Here is a 17,845-nt window from a genome sequence, read left to right on the forward strand (position 1 = left end):
TTTCTTCATGTTTGTTCATTCTATTGATGCCAATGTACTTGGATTCCATTGACGCTTATGTAAGTTGATACCATTGACGTCCATGGACGTCCAAAATTTTTCCCATTCATTTTCAATGGGAATTTCTTCTTTTTTCCCCAAATCAACAATAAATGACCAGATATCAATAGGACGTGTCCCCCAAACTTCCCCAATTCCTTTGACGCTTGTGAAGAGTGATGCCATTGACGTCCATGGACGTCCAAATTTCCCATTCATTTCTAATGGCATTTAATTATGTTTTTTCATTTTATTGATGCCAATGTACTTGGATTCCATTGACGCCTATGTAAGTTGATACCATTGACGTCCATGGACGTCCAAAATTTTTCCCATTCATTTTCAATGGGAATTTATGGGACGTCGGCGTCATCCGCACGTTGGACTTCGTCGACTGGACGTCGGCGTCATCCGCATGTTGGACGTCGGCGACGTTTGCTAGTTGGACGTCGTCACCGTCCGCTCATTGGACGTCGGCGCCGTCCGCTCGTTGGAAGTCAGCGCCGTCTTTATGTTGGATGTCGGCAGCGTCAGCACTTTGGACGTCGGAAGCGACAGCAATTAGGACGTCGGTGACGTCCGCTCGTTGGACGTCGCCAAACTTTGGACGTCGGCGTCGTCCACTCTTTTGACATCGTCACCATCCGCTCGTTGGACGTAAGACGGCGCATTCTGCACTTTTGACGTTTGCTTGTTGAACGTCGTCATTGTCCCACGTTGGATGTCGGCACCGTCCGCTCGATGGACGTCGGCAGCGTCAGCACTTTGGACGTCGGTGATGTCCGCTCGTTGGACGTCGGCGCCGTCAGCAGTTTGGAAATCGGTGATGTCCGCTCGTTGGACGGCGCATTCTGCACTTTGGACGTCGGTGACGTCCGCTCGTTAGACGGCACATTTTGCACTTTTGACGTTTGCTTGTTGAACGTCGTCACTGTTCCACGTGAGATGTCGGCACCGTCCTCTCGATGGACGTCGGCGTCATCTGCTCTTTTGACGTCTTGGACGTTGGTGACGTCCGCTCGTTGGACGTCGCCAAACTTTGGACGTCGGCGTCGTCCACTCTTTTGACATCGTCACCATCCGCTCGTTGGACGTAAGACGGCGCATTCTGCACTTTTGACGTTTGCTTGTTGAACGTCGTCATTGTCCCACGTTGGACGTCGGCACTGTCCGCTTGATGGACGTCGGCAGCGTCAGCACTTTGGACGTCGGTGATGTCCGCTCGTTGGACGTCGGCGCCGTCAGCAGTTTGGAAATCGGTGATGTCCGCTCGTTGGACGGCGCATTCTGCACTTTGGACGTCGGTGACGTCCGCTCGTTAGACGGCACATTCTGCACTTTTGACGTTTGCTTGTTGAACGTCGTCACTGTTCCACGTGAGATGTCGGCACCGTGCGCTCGATGGACGTCGGCGTCATCTGCTCTTTTGAGGTCTTGGACGTCGGTGACGTCCGCTCGTTGGACATCGTATTCTGCACTTTTGACTTTTGCTTGTTGAACGTTGTCACTGTCCCACATGGGATGTCGGCGTCATCTGCTCTTTTGACGTCGATGACGTCGGCCTCTCACGCTAACTTTTGACGTCGGCGCCGTTTGCTCGTTGGACGTCGTCACCATCCGTTTGTTGATCGTCGGGGACGTCGGCGTCATCTGCTCTTTTGACGTCTTGGACGTCGGCTCGTTGGACATCGCATTCTGCACTTTTGACGTTTGCTTGTTGAATGTTGTCACTGTCCCACGTGGGATGTCGGCATCATCTGCTCTTTTGACGTCGGTGACGTCCGCCTCTCACGCTAACTTTTGACGTCGGCGCCGTTTGCTCGTTGGACGTCGTCACCATCCGTTCGTTGATGTCGGCGCCGTCCTCTCGATGGACGTTGGCGTCATCCCCTCTTATGACGTCGGCGACGTCCAATCCACTCTGAGGTATACGCATAAAGTAGGTAACTGACCGGGGATCGAACCACCATCCTCTCGTACCAAGGTCAGCGATATTAACACTGAGCTATCCATCTGCTAAATGCAGTGTTGTGTGATATGTATATAAAGTTATCATGTGATACAGGCATTGACAAAAGTTAACTTGGTATTGACAGAGGTTCGATCCTGCGACCTCCCGCTTCAAAGTCATTTTCAATTGGAATTTTTTTTTTTCCAAAAATCAAAAGAAAATGACTAGATATCAATAGGACGTGTCCCCCAAACTTCCCCAATTCCATTGACGCTTATGAAGGGTGCCGCCATTGACTTCCATGGACGTCCAAAATTTTTCCTATTCATTTTCAATGGGGAAAAAACTAAATTTCTCCAAATCAACAGAAAATGACCAGATATCAATAGGACGTATACCCCAAACGTCCCCAACTCCATTGACGCTTATGGGGGGTGCTGCCATTGACGTCCATGGACGTCCAAAATTTTTCCCATTCATTTTCAATGGGGAAAAAACTAAATTTCTCCAAATCAACAGAAAATGACCAGATATCAATAGGACGTATACCCCAAACGTCCCCAACTCCATTGACGCTTATGGGGGGTGCTGCCATTGACGGCCATGGACGTCCAAAAATTTTCCCATTCATTTTCAATGGGAATTTTTTTTTTTTTCCCCAAATCAACAGAAAATAACTAGATATCAATAGGACGTGTCCCCCAAATATCCCCGATTGCATTTACGCTTATGGAGGGTAATGCCATTGACGTGCATGGACGTCCAAACTTCCCATTCATTTCCATTGGCATTTCTTCATGTTTGTTCATTCTATTGATGCCAATGTACTTGGATTCCATTGACGCTTATGTAAGTTGATACCATTGACGTCCCTGGACGTCCAAAATTTTTCCCATTCATTTTCAATGGGAATTTTTTTTTTTTCCCCAAATCAACAGAAAATGACTAGATATCATTAGGACGTGTCCCCCAAATGTCCCCAATTGCATTGCCGCTTATGGAGGGTGATGCCATTGACGTCCACGGACGTCCAAACTTCCCATTAATTTCCAATGGCATTTCTTCATGTTTGTTCATTCTATTGATGCCAATGTACTTGGATTCCATTGACGCTTATGTAAGTTGATACCATTGACGTCCATGGACGTCCAAAATTTTTCCCATTCATTTTCAATGGGAATTTTTTTTTTTTCCCCAAATCAACAGAAAATGACTAGATATCAATAGGACGTGTCCCCCAAATGTCCCCGATTGCATTGCCTCTTATGGAGGGTGATGCCATTGACGGCCATGGATGTCCAAACTTCCCATTCATTTCCAATGGCATTTCTTCATGTTTGTTCATTTTATTGATGCCAATGTACTTGGATTCCATTGACGCTTATGTAAGTTGATACCATTGACGTCCATGGACGTCCAAAATTTTTCCCATTCATTTTCAATGGGAAATTTTTTTTTTCCCAAATCAACAGAAAATGACTAGATATCAATAGGACGTGTCCCCCAAACTTCCCCGATTCCATTAACAATTATGGAGGGTGCTGCCATTGACGGACATGGACGTCCAATTCTCCCAATCTTTTCTAATGGCTTTAACTTTGTTTAGTGCCAATGACTGGCATTATGGTCCATTCTATTGATAGACCTGAGTGGGGCTAAGATTTGTATCTCCACAGAGGAAAGACCAAGGTGTGTAATTTCTCCCGAAATTGCAGTTTCTAGTTACCTTGGTCTTTCCAAGGGAAAGAACAAGGTTATGTTGTTGTACAACTTTATTGTACTTTTTTTTATTATTATTTATTATTACCTGGGTCTTTCCTATGGAAAGTCCAGGTAGTGCTGTTCTGCAACTTTATTCGCCTTATTATTATTATTATTATTTATTATATCATCATCTTATTCTCCGCGTTTTTTCGGCGCGCCGCGCAGCCCAAACCATAGCACCGATCGGCACCGTTCAAGTATTGACACGACCGGATTTTTTGCGCGACGATGGGAATTTTTCAAAATCCCCCGAAAAAGTTTCCGTTCGCCCGTAAACGGCAATTTTCCGGAAAAAAAAAAAAGTTTAAAAATGTATCTAGTCCTACAGTTTTTGACCAAATCACATAATTTGGGCATCAAAAATTCCGGGACGTTGAGGGGCATAAAAGTTGTATACAGAATTTGGCAAAAAATTACGGTTCCCCGGAAATTGGCCAAAAACTCTCCCATTCATTTGTAATGGGAAAAGTTCCCATTCACTTCCAATGGGATTTCCTATGGACTTTACATTGCATTGATGCCATTGACGGCCATGCATGTCGAATTTACTGATGCCAATGTACTTGGATTCTATTGACTATATGGATGTCGATGCCATTGACGGCCATGGACGTCCAAAATTTTTCCCATTCATTTTCTATGGGGAAAAAACAAAATGTCCCCAAATCATTAGGAAATCAACAGATATCAATAGGACGTTTACCTCAAATGTCCCCGATAGCATTGATGCTTATGGAGGGTGATGCCATTGACGTCCATGGACGTCCAAAATTTTTCCCATTCATTTTCAATGGGGAAAAAACAACATGTCCCCAAATCAGTAGGAAATCACCAGATATCAATAGGACCTTTACCCCAAATGTCCCCAACTGCATTGACGCTTATTGAGGGCTCCGCCATTGACGGCTATGGACGTCCAAATTTCCCATTCATTTCTAATGGCATCTAATTATGTTTTTTCATTCTATTGATGCCAATGTACTTGGATTCCATTGACGTCTATGTAAGTTGATACCATTGACGTCCATGGACGTCCAAAATTTTTCCCATTCATTTTCAATGGGAATTTTTTTTTTTCCCCCAAATCAACAAAAAAAGACCAGATATCAATAGGACGTGTCCCCCAAACTTCTCCAATTCCATTGACGCTTATGAAGGGCGCCGCCATTGACGGCCATGGACGTCCAAATTTCCCATTCATTTCTAATGGCATTTATTTTGTTTAATGCCATTGACTGGAATTATTGTCCATTCTATTGCTATACCTGAGTGGGGCGAAGATCTGTATCTCCACTGAGGAAAGACCCAGGTGTAATTTCTCCCGAAATTGCAGTTTCTAGTTATTATTATTATTCAATAATTGTTGACGTTTTTTTCGGCGCGCCGCACAGCCCGAACCGTACCTCCGATCGGTACCGTTCAAGTATCGGCACGACCGGAATTTTCGCGCGACGATGGGAATTTTTCAAACGGCCTTGAAAAATTTTCCGTTCGCCCGTAAACGTCAATTTTCCGGAAAAAAAAAAAAGTTTCAAAATGTATCTAGTCCTACAATTTTTGACCAAATCACATAATTTGGGCATCAAAAATTCCGGGACGGTGAGGGGCATAAAAGTTGTATACAGAATTTGGAAAAAAATTACGCTTCCTCGGAAATTTGCCAAAAACTATCCCATTCATTTCGAATGGGAAAAGTTCCCATTCACTTCCAATGGGATTTCCAATGGAATTTACATTGCATTGATGCCATTGACGGCCATGCATGTCGAATCTACTGATGCCAATGTACTTGGATTCAATTGACTATATGGATGTCGATGCCATAGACGGCCATGGACGTCCAAAATTTTTCCCATTCATTTTCAATGGGGAAAAAACAAAATTTCCCCAAATCAACAGAAAATGACCAGATATCAATAGGACGTGTCCCCCAAACTTCCCTAATTCCATTGACGCTTATGAGGGGTGCCGCCATTGACTTACATGGACGTCCAAAAATTTTCCCATTCATTTTCAATGGGGAAAAAACTACATTTCTCCAAATCAACAGAAAATGACCAGATATCAATAGGACTGATACCCCAAACGTCCCCAACTCCATTGACGCTTATGGGGGGTGCTGCCATTGACGTCCATGGACGTCCAAAATTTTACCCATTCATTTTCAATGGGAATTTTTTTTTTTTCCCCCAAATCAACAGAAAATGACTAGATATCAACAGGACGTTTCCCCCAAATGTCCCCAATTCCATTTAGGCTTATGGAGGGTGATGCCATTGACGTCCAGGGACGTCCAAACTTCCCATTCATTTTCAATGGCATTTCTTCATGTTTGTTCATTCTTTTGATGCCAATGTACTTGGATTCCATTGACGCTTATGTAAGTTGATACCATTGACGTCCATGGACGTCCAAAATTTTTCCCATTCATTTTCAATGGGAATTTTTTTTTTTTCCCCAAATCAACAGAAAATGACTAGATATCATTAGGACGTGTCCCCAAAATGTCCCCGATTGCATTGCCGCTTATGGGGGGTGATGCCATTGACGTCCATGGACGTCCAAACTTCCCAATCATTTCCAAAGGCTTTTCTTCATGTTTGTTCATTCTATTGATGCCAATGTACTTGGATTCCATTGACGGTTATGTAAGTTGATACCATTGACGTCCATGGACGTCCAAAATTTTTCCCATTCATTTTCAATGGGATTTTTTTTTTTTTCCCCAAATCAACAGAAAATGACTAGATATCATTAGGACGTGTCCCCAAAATGTCCCCGATTGCATTGCCGCTTATGGGGGGTGATGCCATTGACGTCCATGGACGTCCAAACTTCCCAATCATTTCCAAAGGCATTTCTTCATGTTTGTTCATTCTATTGATGCCAATGTACTTGGATTCCATTGACGGTTATGTAAGTTGATACCATTGACGTCCATGGACGTCCAAAATTTTTCCCATTCATTTTCAATGGGATTTTTTTTTTTTCCCCAAATCAACAGAAAATGACTAGATATCATTAGGACGTGTCCCCCAAATGTCCCCGATTGCATTGCCGCTTATGGAGGGTGATGTCATTGACGTTCATGGACGTCCAAACTTCCCATTCATTTCCAATGGCATTTCTTCATGTTTGTTCATTTTATTGATGCCAATGTACTAGGATTCCATTGACGCTTATGTAAGTTGATACCATTGACGTCCATGGACGTCCAAAATTTTTCCCATTCATTTTCAATGGGAAATTTTTTTTTTTCCCCAAATCAACAGAAAATGACTAGATATCATTAGGACGTGTCCCCCAAACTTCCCCGATTCCATTAACAATTATGAAAGGTGCCGCCATTGACGTCCATGGACGTCCAATTCTCCCATTCATTTCTAACGGCTTTTACTTTGTTTTTTGCCAATGACTGGCATTATGATCCATTCTATTGATAGACCTGAGTGGGGCTAAGATCTGTATCTCCACAGAGGAAAGACCAAGGTGTGTAATTTCTCCCGAAATTGCAGTTTCTAGTTTATTATTATTATTCAATAATTGTTGACGTTTTTTTCGGCGCGCCGCACAGCCCGAACCGTACCACCGATCGGCACCGTTCAAGTATCGGCACGACCGGAATTTTCGCGCGACGATGGGAATTTTTCCAACGGCCCCGAAAAATTTTCCGTTCGCCCGTAAACGGCAATTTTCCGGAAAAAAAAAAAAGTTTCAAAATGTATCTAGTCCTACAATTTTTGACCAAATCACATAATTTGGGCATCAAAAATTCCGGGACGGTGAGGGGCATAAAAGTTGTATACAGAATTTGGCAAAAATTTACGGTTCCCCGGAAATTTGCCAAAAACTTTCCTATTCATTTTGAATGGAAAAAAAATGCGCGCTTCACGGCCCGAACCGTTAGACCGATCGGCACCGTTCAAGTATCGGCACGACCGGAATTTTAGCGTGACACAGGAAACTTTACAAATGGCCCCGAAAAATTTTCCGTTCGTCCGTAAACGGCAATTTTCCGTGAAAAAAAAAAAAGTTTCAAAATGTATCTAGTCCTACAATTTTTGACCAAATCACATAATTTGGGCATCAAAAATTCCGGGACGGTGAGGGGCATAAAAGTTGTATACAGAATTTGGAAAAAAATTACGCTTCCTCGGAAATTTGCCAAAAACTATCCCATTCATTTCGAATGGGAAAAGTCCCATTCACTTCCAATGGGATTTCCAATGGAATTTACATTGCATTGATGCCATTGACGGCCATGCATGTCGAATCTACTGATGCCAATGTACTTGGATTCAATTGACTATATGGATGTCGATGCCATTGACGGCCATGGACGTCCAAAATTTTTCCCATTCATTTTCAATGGGGAAAAAACAAAATTACCCCAAATCAACAGAAAATGACCAGATATCAATAGGACGTGTCCCCCAAACTTCCCCAATTCCATTGACGCTTATGAAGGGTGCCGCCATTGACTTACATGGACGTCCAAAATTTTTCCCATTCATTTTCAATGGGGAAAAAACTAAATTTCTCCAAATCAACAGAAAATGACCAGATATCAATAGGACGTATATCCCAAACGCCCCAACTCTATTGACGCTTATGGGGGGTGCTGCCATTGACGTCCATGGACGTCCAAAATTTTTCCCATTCATTTTCAATGGGAATTTTTTTTTTTTCCCCAAATCAACAGAAAATGACTAGATATCATTAGGACGTGTCCCCAAAATGTCCCCGATTGCATTGCCGCTTATGGGGGGTGATGCCATTGACGTCCATGGACGTCCAAACTTCCCAATCATTTCCAAAGGCATTTCTTCATGTTTGTTCATTCTATTGATGCCAATGTACTTGGATTCCATTGACGGTTATGTAAGTTGATACCATTGACGTCCATGGACGTCCAAAATTTTTCCCATTCATTTTCAATGGGATTTTTTTTTTTTTCCCCAAATCAACAGAAAATGACTAGATATCATTAGGACGTGTCCCCAAAATGTCCCCGATTGCATTGCCGCTTATGGGGGGTGATGCCATTGACGTCCATGGACGTCCAAACTTCCCAATCATTTCCAAAGGCATTTCTTCATGTTTGTTCATTCTATTGATGCCAATGTACTTGGATTCCATTGACGGTTATGTAAGTTGATACCATTGACGTCCATGGACGTCCAAAATTTTTCCCATTCATTTTCAATGGGATTTTTTTTTTTTCCCCAAATCAACAGAAAATGACTAGATATCATTAGGACGTGTCCCCCAAATGTCCCCGATTGCATTGCCGCTTATGGAGGGTGATGTCATTGACGTTCATGGACGTCCAAACTTCCCATTCATTTCCAATGGCATTTCTTCATGTTTGTTCATTTTATTGATGCCAATGTACTAGGATTCCATTGACGCTTATGTAAGTTGATACCATTGACGTCCATGGACGTCCAAAATTTTTCCCATTCATTTTCAATGGGAAATTTTTTTTTTTCCCCAAATCAACAGAAAATGACTAGATATCATTAGGACGTGTCCCCCAAACTTCCCCGATTCCATTAACAATTATGAAAGGTGCCGCCATTGACGTCCATGGACGTCCAATTCTCCCATTCATTTCTAACGGCTTTTACTTTGTTTTTTGCCAATGACTGGCATTATGATCCATTCTATTGATAGACCTGAGTGGGGCTAAGATCTGTATCTCCACAGAGGAAAGACCAAGGTGTGTAATTTCTCCCGAAATTGCAGTTTCTAGTTTATTATTATTATTCAATAATTGTTGACGTTTTTTTCGGCGCGCCGCACAGCCCGAACCGTACCACCGATCGGCACCGTTCAAGTATCGGCACGACCGGAATTTTCGCGCGACGATGGGAATTTTTCCAACGGCCCCGAAAAATTTTCCGTTCGCCCGTAAACGGCAATTTTCCGGAAAAAAAAAAAAGTTTCAAAATGTATCTAGTCCTACAATTTTTGACCAAATCACATAATTTGGGCATCAAAAATTCCGGGACGGTGAGGGGCATAAAAGTTGTATACAGAATTTGGCAAAAATTTACGGTTCCCCGGAAATTTGCCAAAAACTTTCCTATTCATTTTGAATGGAAAAAAAATGCGCGCTTCACGGCCCGAACCGTTAGACCGATCGGCACCGTTCAAGTATCGGCACGACCGGAATTTTAGCGTGACACAGGAAACTTTACAAATGGCCCCGAAAAATTTTCCGTTCGTCCGTAAACGGCAATTTTCCGTGAAAAAAAAAAAAGTTTCAAAATGTATCTAGTCCTACAATTTTTGACCAAATCACATAATTTGGGCATCAAAAATTCCGGGACGGTGAGGGGCATAAAAGTTGTATACAGAATTTGGAAAAAAATTACGCTTCCTCGGAAATTTGCCAAAAACTATCCCATTCATTTCGAATGGGAAAAGTCCCATTCACTTCCAATGGGATTTCCAATGGAATTTACATTGCATTGATGCCATTGACGGCCATGCATGTCGAATCTACTGATGCCAATGTACTTGGATTCAATTGACTATATGGATGTCGATGCCATTGACGGCCATGGACGTCCAAAATTTTTCCCATTCATTTTCAATGGGGAAAAAACAAAATTACCCCAAATCAACAGAAAATGACCAGATATCAATAGGACGTGTCCCCCAAACTTCCCCAATTCCATTGACGCTTATGAAGGGTGCCGCCATTGACTTACATGGACGTCCAAAATTTTTCCCATTCATTTTCAATGGGGAAAAAACTAAATTTCTCCAAATCAACAGAAAATGACCAGATATCAATAGGACGTATATCCCAAACGCCCCAACTCTATTGACGCTTATGGGGGGTGCTGCCATTGACGTCCATGGACGTCCAAAATTTTACCCATTCATTTTCAATGGGAAATTTTTTTTTTTCCCCAAATCAACAGAAAATGACTAGATATCAATAGGACCTGTCCCCCAAATGTCCCCGATTGCATTGCTGCTTATGGAGGGTGATGCCATTGAAGTCCAGGGACGTCCAAACTTCCCATTCATTTCCAATGGCATTTCTTCATGTTTGTTCATTCTTTTGATGCCAATGTACTTGGATTCCATTGACGCTTATGTAAGTTGATACCATTGACGTCCATGGACGTCCAAAATTTTTCCCATTCATTTTCAATGGGATTTTTTTTTTTTTTCCCCCAATCAACAGAAAATGACTAGATATCAATAGGACGTTTCCCCCAAATGTGCCCGATTGCATTGCTGCTTATGGAGGGTGATGCCATTGACGTCCACGGACGTCCAAACTTCCCATTAATTTCCAATGGCATTTCTTCATGTTTGTTCATTCTATTGATGCCAATGTACTTGGATTCCATTGACGCTTATGTAAGTTGATACCATTGACGTACATGGACGTCCAAAATTTTTCCCATTCATTTTCAATGGGAAATTTTTTTTTTCCCCAAATCAACAGAAAATGACTAGATATCATTAGGACGTGTCCCCCAAATGTCCCCGATTGCATTGCCGCTTATGGGGGGTGATGCCATTGACGTCCATGGACGTCCAAACTTCCCATTCATTTCCAAAGGCATTTCTTCATGTTTGTTCATTCTATTGATGCCAATGTACTTGGATTCCATTGACGCTTATGTAAGTTGATACCATTGACGTTCATGGACGTCCAATTCTCCCATTCATTTCTAACGGCTTTTACTTTGTTTTTTGCCAATGACTGGCATTATGATCCATTCTATTGATAGACCTGAGTGGGGCTAAGATCTGTATCTCCACAGAGGAAAGACCAAGGTGTGTAATTTCTCCCGAAATTGCAGTTTCTAGTTATATCATCAAATTATTCTCCGCGTTTTTTCGGCGCGCCGCGCAGCCCGAACCGTACCACCGATCGGCACCATTCAAGTATCGGCACGACCGGATTTTTCGCGTGACGATGGGAATTTTTCAAACCGCCACGAAAAATTTTCCGTTCGCCCGTAAACGGCAATTTTCCGAAAAATAAAAAAAGTTTCAAAATGTATCTAGTCCTACAATTTTTGACCAAATCACATAATTTGGGCATCAAAAATTCCGGGACGGTGAGGGGCATAAAAGTTGTATACAGAATTTGGCAAAAATTTACGGTTCCCCGGAAATTTGCCAAAAACTTTCCTATTCATTTTGAATGAAAAAAAAACGCGCGCTTCACAGCCCGAACCGTTAGATCGATCGGCACCGTTCAAGTATCGGCACGACCGGAATTTTCGCGTGACACAGGAAACTTTACAAATGGCCCCGAAAATTTTTCCGTTCGTCCGTAAACGGCAATTTTCCGTGAAAAAAAAAAAAGTTTCAAAATGTATCTAGTCCTACAATTTTTGACCAAATCACATAATTTGGGCATCAAAAATTCCAGGACGGTGAGGGGCATAAAAGTTGTATACAGAATTTGGAAAAAAATTACGCTTCCTCGGAAATTTGCCAAAAACTATCCCATTCATTTCGAATGGGAAAAGTTCCCATTCACTTCCAATGGGATTTCCAATGGAATTTACATTGCATTGATGCCATTGACGGCCATGCATGTCGAATCTACTGATGCCAATGTACTTGGATTCAATTGATTATATGGATGTCGATGCCATTGACTGCCATAGACGTCCAAAATTTTTCCCATTCATTTTCAATGGGGAAAAAACAAAATTACCCCAAATCAACAGAAAATGGCCAGATATCAATAGGACGTGTCCCCCAAACTTCCCCAATTCCATTGACGCTTATGAAGGGTGCCGCCATTGACTTACATGGACGTCCAAAATTTTTCCCATTCATTTTCAATGGGGAAAAAACTACATTTCTCCAAATCAACAGAAAATGACCAGATATCAATAGGACGTATACCCCAAACGTCCCCAACTCCATTGACGCTTATGGGGGGTGCTGCCATTGACGTCCATGGACGTCCAAAATTTTTCCCATTCATTTTCAATGGGAATTTTTTTTTTTTTCCCCAAATCAACAGAAAATGACTAGATATTAATAGGACGTGTCCCCCAAATATCCCCGATTGCATTGCTGCTTATGGAGGGTGATGCCATTGACGTCCAGGGACGTCCAAACTTCCCATTTATTCCAATGGCATTTCTTCATGTTTGTTCATTCTATTGATGCCAATGCACTTGGATTCCATTGACGCTTATGTAAGTTGATACCATTGACGTCCATGGACGTCCAAAATTTTACCCATTCATTTTCAATAGGAATTTTTTTTTTTCCCCCAAATCAACAGAAAATGACTAGATATCAATAGGACGTGTCCCCCAAATATCCCCGATTGCATTGCTGCTTATGGAGGGTGATGCCATTGACGTCCAGGGACGTCCATACTTCCCATTAATTTCCAATGGCATTTCTTCATGTTTGTTCATTCTATTGATGCCAATGTACTTGGATTCCATTGACGCTTATGTAAGTTGATACCATTGACGTCCATGGACGTCCAAAATTTTTCCCATTCATTTTCAATGGGAATTTTTTTTTTTTTCCCAAATCAACAGAAAATGACTAGATATCAATAGGACCTGTCCCCCAAATGTCCCCGATTGCATTGCTGCTTATGGAGGGTGATGCCATTGACGTCCAGGGATGTCCAAACTTCCCATTCATATCCAATGGCATTTCTTCATGTTTGTTCATTCTTTTGATGCCAATGTACTTGGATTCCATTGACGGTTATGTAAGTTGATACCATTGACGTCCATGGACGTCCAAAATTTTTCCCATTCATTTTCAATGGTAAATTTTTTTTTTCCCCCAAATCAACAGAAAATGACTAGATATCATTAGGACGTGTCCCCCAAATGTCCCCGATTGCATTGCCGCTTATGGGGGGTGATGCCATTGACGTCCAGGGACGTCCAAACTTCCCATTCATTTCCAATGGCATTTCTTCATGTTTGTTCATTCTTTTGATGCCAATGTACTTGGATTCCATTGACGCTTATGTAAGTTGATACCATTGACGTCCATGGACGTCCAAAATTTTTCCCGATCATTTTCAATGGGAATTTTTTTTTTTTTCCCCAAATCAACAGAAAATGACTAGATATCAATAGGACGTTTCCCCCAAATGTGCCCGATTGCATTGCTGCTTATGGAGGGTGATGCCATTGACGTCCACGGACGTCCAAACTTCCCATTAATTTCCAATGGCATTTCTTCATGTTTGTTCATTCTATTGATGCCAATGTACTTGGATTCCATTGACGCTTATGTAAGTTGATACCATTGACGTCCATGGACGTCCAAAATTTTTCCCATTCATTTTCAATGGGAAATTTTTTTTTTCCCCCAAATCAACAGAAAATGACTACATATCATTAGGACGTGTCCCCCAAATGTCCCCGATTGCATTGCCGCTTATGGGGGGTGATGCCATTGACGTCCATGGACGTCCAAACTTCCCATTCATTTCCAAAGGCATTTCTTCATGTTTGTTCATTCTATTGATGCCAATGTACTTGGATTCCATTGACGCTTATGTAAGTTGATACCATTGACGTCCATGGACGTCCAAAATTTTTCCCATTCATTTTCAATGGGATTTTTTTTTTTTCCCAAATCAACAGAAAATGACTAGATATCATTAGGACGTGTCCCCCAAATGTCCCCGATTGCATTGCCGCTTATGGAGGGTGATGCCATTGACGTCCATGGACGTCCAAACTTCCCATTCATTTCCAATGGCATTTCTTCATGTTTGTTCATTTTATTGATGCCAATGTACTTGGATTCCATTGACGCTTATGTAAGTTGATACCATTGACGTCCATGGACGTCCAAAAGTTTTCCCATTCATTTTCAATGGGAATTTTTTTTTTTTCCCAAATCAACAGAAAATGACTAGATATCAATAGGACGTGTCCCCCAAACTTCCCCGATTCCATTAACAATTATGGAGGGTGCTGCCATTGACGGACATGGACGTCCAATTCTCCCAATCTTTTCTAATGCCTTTAACTTTGTTTAGTGCCAATGACTGGCATTATGGTCCATTCTATTGATAGACCTGAGTGGGGCTAAGATCTGTATCTCCACAGAGGAAAGACCAAGGTGTGTAATTTCTCCCGAAATTGCAGTTTCTAGTTATTCTTCTTATTACCTTGGTCTTTCCAAAGGAAAGAACAAGGTTATGTTATTCTACAACTTTATTATTATTATTATTATTACCTTGGTCTTTCTGAAGGAAAGAACAAGGTTATGTTGTTGTACAACTTTATTGTACTTTTTTTTTTTTATTATTATTATAGGTCAATAATTGTTGACGTTTTTTTCGGCGCGCCGCACAGCCTGAACCGTACCTCCGATCGGTACCGTTCAAGTATCGGCACGACCGGAATTTTCGCGCAACGATGGGAATTTTTCAAACGGCCCCGAAAAATTTTCCGTTCGCCGTAAACGGCAATTTTCCGAAAAAAAAAAAAAGTTTCAAAATATATCTAGTCCTACAATTTTTGACCAAATCACATAATTTGGGCATCAAAAATTCCGGGACGGTGAGGGGCATAAAAGTTGTATACAGAATTTGGCAAAAATTAACGGTTCCCCGGAAATTTGCCAAAAACTTTCCTATTCATTTTGAATGGAAAAAAAACGCGCGCTTCACAGCCCGAACCGTTAGACCGATCGGCACCGTTCAAGTATCGGCACGACCGGAATTTTCGCGTGACACAGGAAACTTTACAAATGGCCCCGAAAATTTTTTCGTTCGTCCGTAAACGGAAATTTTCCGTGAAAAAAAAAAAAGTTTCAAAATTTATCTAGTCCTACAATTTTTGACCAAATCACATAATTTGGGCATCAAAAATTCCGGGACGGTGAGGGGCATAAAAGTTGTATACAGAATTTGGAAAAAATTTACGGTTCCCCGGATATTTGCCAAAAACTATCCCATTCATTTCTAATGGGAAAAGTTCCCATTCACTTTCAATAGGATTTCCAATGGACTTTACATTGCATTGCCATTGACGGCCATGCATGTCGAATCTATTGATGCCAATGTTCTTGGATTCAATTGACTATATGGATGTCGATGCCATTGACGGCCATGGACGTCCAAAATTTTTCCCATTCATTTTCAATGGGGAAAAAACTACATTTCCCCAAATCAACAGAAAATGACCAGATATCAATAGGACGTGTCCCCCAAACGTCCCCAACTCCATTGACGCTTATAGGGGGTGCTGCCATTGACTTACATGGACGTCCAAACTTCCCATTCATTTCTAATGGCATTTAATTATGTTTTTTCATTCTATTGATGCCAATGTACTTGGATTCCATTGACGCTTATGTAAGTTGATACCATTGACGTCCATGGACGTCCAAAAATTTTCCCATTCATTTTCAATGGGAATTTTTTTTTTTCCCCAAATCAACAGAAAATGACTAGATATCATTAGGACGTGTCCCCCAAATGTCCCCGATTGCATTGCCGCTTATGGAGGGTGATGCCATTGACGTTCATGGACGTCCAAACTTCCCATTCATTTCCAATGGCATTTCTTCATGTTTGTTCATTTTATTGATGCCAATGTACTTGGATTCCATTGACGCTTATGTAAGTTGATACCATTGACGTCCATGGACGTCCAAAATTTTTCCCATTCATTTTCAATGGGAATTTTTTTTTTTTTCCCAAATCAACAGAAAATGACTAGATATCATTAGGACGTGTCCCCCAAACTTCCCCGATTCCATTAACAATTATGAAAGGTGCCGCCATTGACGTCCATGGACGTCCAATTCTCCCATTCATTTCTAACGGCTTTTACTTTGTTTTTTGCCAATGACTGGCATTATGATCCATTCTATTGATAGACCTGAGTGGGGCTAAGATCTGTATCTCCACAGAGGAAAGACCAAGGTGTGTAATTTCTCCCGAAATTGCAGTTTCTAGTTATTCATCTTATTCTCCGCGTTTTTTCGTCCCGCCGCGCAGCCCGAACCGTTGCACCGATCGGCACCGTTCAAGTATCGGCACGACCGGAATTTTCGTGTGACCATGGCTTTTTGTCAAACGGCCCCGAAAAATTTTCCGTTCGCCCGTAAACGGCAATTTTCCGGAAAAAAAAAAAAAGTTTCAAAATGTATCTAGTCCTACAATTTTTAACCAAATCAAATAATTTGGGCATCAAAAATTCCGGGACGGTGAGGGGCATAAAAGTTGTATACAGAATTTGGAAAAAATTTACGGTTCCCCGGATATTTGCCAAAAACTATCCCATTCATTTCTAATGGGAAAAGTTCCCATTCACTTTCAATAGGATTTCCAATGGACTTTACATTGCATTGCCATTGACGGCCATGCATGTCGAATCTATTGATGCCAATGTTCTTGGATTAAATTGACTATATGGATGTCGATGCCATTGACGGCCATGGACGTCCAAAGTTTTTCCCATTCATTTTCAATGGGGAAAAAACTACATTTCCCCAAATCAACAGAAAATGACCAGATATCAATAGGACGTATACCCCAAACGTCCCCAACTCCATTGACGCTTATGGGGGGTGCTGCCATTGACGTCCATGGACGTCCAAAAATTTTCCCATTCATTTTCAATGGGATTTTTTTTTTTTTCCCCAAATCAACAGAAAATGACTAGATATCAATAGGACGTGTCCCCCAAATGTCCCCGATTGCATTGCTGCTTATGGAGGGTGATGCCATTGACGTCCACGGACGTCGAAACTTCCCATTCATTTCCGATGGCATTTCTTCATGTTTGTTCATTCTATTGATGCCAATGTACTTGGATTCCATTGACGCTTATGTAAGTTGATACCATTGACGTCCATGGACGTCCAAAATTTTTCCCATTCATTTTCAATGGGAAAATTTTTTTTCCCCCTAAATCAACAGAAAATGACTAGATATCATTAGGACGTGTCCCCCAAATGTCCCCGATCGCATTGCCGCTTATGGAGGGTGATGCCATTGACGTCCACGGACGTCCAAACTTCCCATTCATTTCCAATGGCATTTCTTCATGTTTTTTCATTCTATTGATGCCAATGTACTTGGATTCCATTGAC

The 17,845-nt window shown here is 41.8% G+C and overlaps 1 protein-coding gene across 1 annotated transcript in view; it reads left to right on the forward strand.

The window, feature by feature from the left end:
- LOC130913039 (hexokinase-4-like) overlaps positions 1 to 17,845 on the forward strand; it is a 196,063-nt gene that overhangs the window by 117,787 nt on the left and 60,431 nt on the right. The window lies entirely within an intron of this gene.

The sequence above is a fragment of the Corythoichthys intestinalis genome, chromosome 3 (genome assembly GCF_030265065.1).
Source record: "Corythoichthys intestinalis isolate RoL2023-P3 chromosome 3, ASM3026506v1, whole genome shotgun sequence".
Taxonomy (NCBI): Eukaryota; Metazoa; Chordata; class Actinopteri; order Syngnathiformes; family Syngnathidae; genus Corythoichthys; species Corythoichthys intestinalis.